The 6,625-nt window shown below is 31.1% G+C and overlaps 1 long non-coding RNA gene across 1 annotated transcript; it reads right to left on the reverse strand.

Moving 5' to 3' along the window:
- Positions 1-3,708: 3,708 nt before the first annotated feature.
- On the reverse strand, positions 3,709-4,953 carry LOC18041075. Its single transcript, XR_002905525.1, has 3 exons — positions 4,542-4,953; positions 4,348-4,425; positions 3,709-4,244 (listed from the first exon to the last, which is right to left on the reverse strand). It is a non-coding gene; the product is annotated as an uncharacterized LOC18041075 (long non-coding RNA).
- Positions 4,954-6,625: the final 1,672 nt, after the last annotated feature.

Below are 6,625 nucleotides of genomic sequence, written 5' to 3' on the forward strand. Positions count from 1 at the left end.
ATTAAATAAATATTTTTTATTATTTTATGGATTCACGGATTTTTGTAGATGTACAGAAGTAAATGCATATCCAATCTACCAACTGCGGATTTTCAAATTTTCAATCTAATCTATTAATCCACAAATCGAATTTCTATAGATCAAATGGATTGAGCGGATCGAATTGGATTCTGAACACTTTTATAATATTGGTTTAGCACCATCATCCTCCTCCTCCTTTTAGTACTGATATTTAAATGCTGACATTTAAATTGAAAAAATTTGAAAAAAGACTAATAAAATAAATTATAACATTTCATACTCTGAAATCATAAATTGTTCTAGTTTATTTTATCAAGTTTTGTCAGCATTTAGTTTCTTTATATTTTTCCTAATATTTATTTTAAAATTTTTTATAAAATGACAACAAAATAACAGTTAAAACTATATAGAATAATTGTTAATTATAAAAATAATGAGAAACGTGTAGATGGGGTTAGCAATAATTAAAAAATTATTAATTATTAAAAAGAAAAAACCGCTAACATTATCGGATTATTTATTATGAGGTCACTTGAATAAGGGGAATTCTAGAATCTTCTACTACTTTCATTCTCTTTCTCTGCAATTTCGTTATTTTAATTTCACTGATGAACAGAAAGGACTGTGATGATGCAGACGGTGGAAGAGCCAGAGGTGGGGGCAGATTTTATTTAGAAAATTTTCGAGGTGTTTATACTCAATTTTAGGTTTAATGTGCTGGTTTTGATGATTAAAATGTAATTTTGTATCTATTATTTTGTTAATTTTTAAAGCCAACAGGAACAAAAAATTATAAATTTTATTGGAGGCAAATAAAAAACTTAAGTGAAAATTTAATATGGAATTTTTGAAAAATTCCGCTCAAAGGACCAGCTGTCTACTTTCTTCACTACTTACTAATTTATTTTATTCACTAATATTTAGGATATATTTATAAATATTTATTTCTTTATACAAATTATTAAGGAGAAATAAACTTTGTGATTTTAACTTCAAGGAGGTAATAAAATCCGCCATTAGCTCAAGGTTTTATTTATAATTAGCGTGTCTTAGTAAAATTATCCAGAATTTTTCTAATTAAGTAGACATTATTTTTTGAAGTCTCTTTAATTTACAATTAAATAAAATTCAACCATTGATCCACTTAGTTCCATTGTTTTGTTATTTATTTTTACATTGAAAATTTTAAATGTAAGTTACAATAAATTTAACTTCGAAAAATCATTTTCTGAATTGTAAAGTTCAAAAATAAAGTTGTAACGAATTGTATAGTTTTCTCATCCATCAATCAATAAATCATATAATTTTTTGTTTTCCATTGCTAGAGTTGATGATTGATTATTAATTTGAAATTTATACGACAACCACATTTATAATTATATTTTAAATTGTCATTACAAATTTAGGCACAAATCTCCGAAATTAGTTATTTATCAGAAAAGTAGCTTGGTTTACGTCATGATTAAATTATTGCAACAGAATAAAGCATCTCCGTCTTTGATCAGTCGTGGAAAAGCAAGCATATGTCTCTTTCAGTCCGAAGGAAATTTGTTTGGATTGGATAAGTCTGAAGGTGTGAAACCCTCTTTGCCTTCAAAACTTTTTGATAACAACAATGATAAAAAATGAAACTTTTCAAATTACGAACATTTACAAAAGTATGCATCTCTTTCCCTCTAAGTCAGTTTTTGATCTTGAATTTGTTAGAGGTTTGTGCTAATAGCAGTAACCAGTAAACTCTTCGGCTACGTTTGGAAAATCGAATTGGACTGGATTAACTCTAAAATTAGATAAGATTAGATTAGATTTGATTTGATTATACTGTATTATATAGTATTGTCTTTTGTTTGGTATAATATCAAACAAAACTATGTTAAATTTAATTTAATGAAGCTAAAATAACTATTTAAATCATATATTATTTTTTAAATCATATTGCTATTTATTAAATTTAATATTCAGATTTTAATATTATTGGAATTAAATACATTGAATAATTTTTTATGTTTAATATATTACATACTAGTTAAAATAAATTATTGAATTAAAATTTTGATTTAATATTAACTTTTAAAAAAGTTAAAAATGAATTATTGAATAAAATTTTGACATTAGTAACAAATTTAAACTATCAAATATTTAGTCCTATCTAAACCCATATGAAAATGAGGATTAATAGTCCTATGAATGTTGGACTAAAATTCGGACTAATTTATTAGTCCTGACAACCAAACATAACTCTGGATTGGACTAATTTTTTTATCCTTTAAATTAGTCTAATCCCACATTTTATCCAACATCGAAACATGGCCTTCTTGGCTTAGCTCAAGCCAAATGATCATGCGCGCGCGCGCGCACACACACACATATATATAACACTATAAAAATTATACTAATAATTATATTAGAGTTCCTTTTAGGAACTCGAACCCATGCCCTCACTTTGGTAAGGGCGTGTTGGGATGGCAAAAAAATCTAGATTTGAAAAATTAAAATCCGCACAGATCTGGATGCACTTGCATCTAGAAAACTGGATATCCGAATCCGGATGAATTGTATTTTAAATTAAAAATTGAATTAAAATATTTATTAACTTAAATTTTAAAAAAAAAATCTAATCCCTAACCCTAAGACAATAATGCATTCAAATTTCACACACACTCACCGACTCATGGTAGCTCACCTCACCAGCAACCATGATCCTCAAATCTCTAATGCCCAAAACCAAAGGGCTAGTAACATTGTCGACCGATCGCCATCTTCCTCGCAGCCTCACCTGGCCTCGTGTTGAAGCAATCCTGAGCACGTTGTTGTCACTGCACGTTGCACACCTTGCCATCATCGAAGCCTTGCCTGATTGGCTTGTTCTTGTCGGTAGTTGTTACTGCACGTTTCTATTAATTACATTGCTTTTTTTTTGGTTAATAATTTGGTATTGTGGCTAATTGTTTGATTGTATTTGATGAGTTTAATCTAATGTAAATATGTTAAAACTAGAAAATGTTGCTGGCTTGATTTAATTTCCTTGCTGATTTAATTTAATTTAATTTTGCTTAATTTTCTTTGCTGATTTGTTTAATTATTTTAATTAAATGCATGAATTTTCAATATAATGTAAATGCTTGATCTCATTTTTTTTCTTCACATATGCTAACTCACTTTGCATATTACTTTAATTAGGTTTCGGGATTAGTTGAACATGGCCGAAGGGGAGCAAGGAAATAATTTTTCATTCTCTCCAAATGGCGGCATCATATGTTGGATTCGAAGCTTGAAATTTCCATGGATTTGTAGTGTTTTTATTTGCGGATTTTAATGGTGGTGTGCTTGAATTTATGTTATTTTTTGTTTGATTTATATTGTGATATTTTTATTTGTGGATTTATCATGTTGTTGGATTTTATTTACTTATTCATGTTGAATTGTTAATTGTTAAATTATGATTGAATTTTATTTGATATTATTAGATAATTATTAGGTAAATTGTTTATTTTAAAATTATATATTAAATTATTAAATTTTAATTTTTACTGATTCACATATTTGGAGTATCCGTTCGCATCCATTGCGAACTTTACCCGCATCTGGATCTGCAAAAAACTTGTGGATTTGGACGTATAAGTGTAAATGCGGATCTAGTATCCGGATCCAGATTTTGCCAACGGTAAGGGCGTGGGTTCACCACGTGGTCCATGGCCAAGTGGTTATGCATATATATGGTTAAGGTTGATTACTTGACTATTGAGTTGACGGAGAAAATACAGTTCAAATATCACATGGAGAAGTCATTACCATTCATGGATGCAAGAGGGTCAATTTATAGAGCATAACCCCCAAAAACTTTCATGAACACGGCCAAATTTCAAGAACTAGGTCATACACTACAATTAATAACAGAGCTAGGAATGGATCCAGCATGCATGAAGCATTTGAAAACTTTAAAATTTCAACATTTTTATTCCCCGACACAAGTATAATTGTGGGTTACAAACTTACACATGCTATTGAAATAATCTCTTGCATAGCATGTGGATATCTGATTGAAGAGGAAGAGCGAGTCCATTTTCTAGGATGTGTTGCTCACACACTTATTTATGAATTGATAACGGCGTATAAGTTATTCTTCGACTCTTTCTCAGCCCCTTGAACAGTATTTTCTGCAACATGATTTCTATCAAATCACAAAGGCACATTTTGTGATTTGGTAGTTGCTGAGGTCCGACCTGAAATAAAATGCCAGAGTACTTACTTTTAATACTTAAGTGTCATACTCAACGTGGATAACTTGATATTGAAACAGCCCATAAGGCAAGCTCTTTCTCTCACCTTTCAGAAGCCATTTTCTGCAACATGATTTCTGAAATTGCATGTAATATGATAAATTGCTAGATGCTAAGCTTGTACCTGAAGTTAGAACCACAGAGGAAAAGGAACCCTTTTAATCAAAATGTGTTTCTGATACCTTCTGCTAGAAACCAAAGCAATTATATCAACATTGATGGGTATCTGATGACACTTACCTAGCATTGAAGAGGCTCGAAGTTGTATATAGCAACTTCGTTGACTGTTTGGACAGAGAAATCAGGGTCAAAACTCATCTTGTTCAGAAGATTGATGGTAATTTCTTCATCTTACAAGATATCCCTTCTCTGAATTGAATTGCTAGAGCCTTAGGTAGCACTCTCTCCGATTCTGTTTTCATAAGAAAAGATTCGCCTTGCGATTTACAGAGAAATGGCGTGATCATCTACTTTTATACACGCAAGCTTGGTGATGGTCGGTATCTGGGCTGAGTTGGGATGATTAACCCGCGTGAGAATTTTGAATTTTCCTTTGACAGCGTCAAGGAGAGATCCGTTTCCTTCAACATCGTACGGCCAGCTTTCCACCAGAGAGTATCTCCTTCTTTGAGAAGGAGTGAAGTGAAGTTGACGTGTCCCCTTCCTTGAGAAGTAGTTGTTTGCCGTAGGCCCTCAGCGAGCCTAATACTATACAATATTCTGCTTCTTTTGTTTTCTTCCGCTGTCTCCTTCTCGTTCAAGTAGTCAAAAATCCACATCATTTTTTTATCCTTTTTCGTCGCGAGTGTTTGTGCTGTTAAATTTCTAAGCTGCTTCTGGTATCTTCACCTTATGGGCTCTATTTATTGGATGCCATTGGGCTTGTAAGTCTGAGCCCTTCTTGGAGGTTGAAGGAAAAGGTTTTTACTTCCTCGAATTTGGTTCACTCTTCTCTCCTTTGACACTTCGGCGGCAAGGCGTGGGTGTGTGCCTGCAAGGATACCGTGACGCTCAAGCAAGGGCGTGTAGGAAAATTATGAAGTGAGGAAGATAGAATAAAGAGAATTAGAGAAAGATTATGACGGTAGTGTTTTTGAACAGAGCTTATGGGATGTTCTGAATGTTTAAATTTGTGACATATTGCCTCTATTTATGAGCATAATCTCGAGAAAAGTTTGTTTCCACGTGGTGCTCCAATTAGTACTTTTACCACTTTTTTCTCTGGAGTTGGGATATATTCGTAGTTAATAATTTATTCATAAATTTATTTATTATTTTGAACTAACCTCAATCTTCACGTACTTTTTTTAAAAAGTTATAAATTATTTTCTTAGTGGGCTTTTATTTATATTTATTCATAAATCTATTTTATCTTTACTTTTTAAGTAATAATATATTTCATCCTTACTTTTCAAATAATAACTCAAAACACTTTTTGTTAGTTTTACAGTTAAATTATTGTATAATTCATTCAGTGCAAAATAAGATTTCAATTAAATAAACATAAACCATTTTAAACGTCAAGAACAATTAAATAACATATGATTTTTTATATAAATGTGAAATTTAAGAATGACTTAATGAAACAAAAATAACACTATATATATATGTGTGTGTGTGTGTATAATAATAATAATAATAATAACAACTTTTCAAACATGGATAACTTACCATATTAAAATTATAGATAAGCTACAAGATAAAAAAGAACACACTCCAAGGTCTGTTTGGGGTGTGGGTTTATAACGGTTTGCACTGTAACATAAACTCAAACCAGCGTTTTGCTACAAAAAGTAATTGCACTAGTCTGTATAATTTTTTAGGGTAATTTTTAGGGACCTCCCCTGAGGTTTGGCGTATTTACACATAGATAGAATGTATTGATGTAATTACAGACACCACCCTTGCCGTTAGTATAAAAATACGTATAATGCAGCATAGAAGGGTAAATACGTAAAATCATATTTAAATTTTAAAATAATTCAAAATTTAAGCTGAAAATTTGTTGATGTCTGGGAAATATTGACTGTTACAATCTCTTGTCCAGTGCTTTGCGATACTTGATGGACAAAAGAAAGATTAGAAATGAGATCCACCTTGGCTTTGTCAACCTCAATACCTTTGCTCGAAATGATGTGACCAAGAACAATACCCTGTTTTACCATAAAATGACACTTCTCCCAATTTAAGATCAAGTTCTTCTCAATACATCTCTGCAGAACTAGTGTTAGATGATGTAAACATTGATCAAACAAATCACCAAAGACAGAAAAATCATCCATAAAGACTTCAAGGAATCGTTCAACCATATCAGAAAAAATGCT

Source organism: Citrus clementina, unplaced genomic scaffold (genome assembly GCF_000493195.1).
Source record: "Citrus clementina cultivar Clemenules unplaced genomic scaffold, Citrus_clementina_v1.0 scaffold_5, whole genome shotgun sequence".
Classification (NCBI taxonomy): Eukaryota; Viridiplantae; Streptophyta; class Magnoliopsida; order Sapindales; family Rutaceae; genus Citrus; species Citrus x clementina.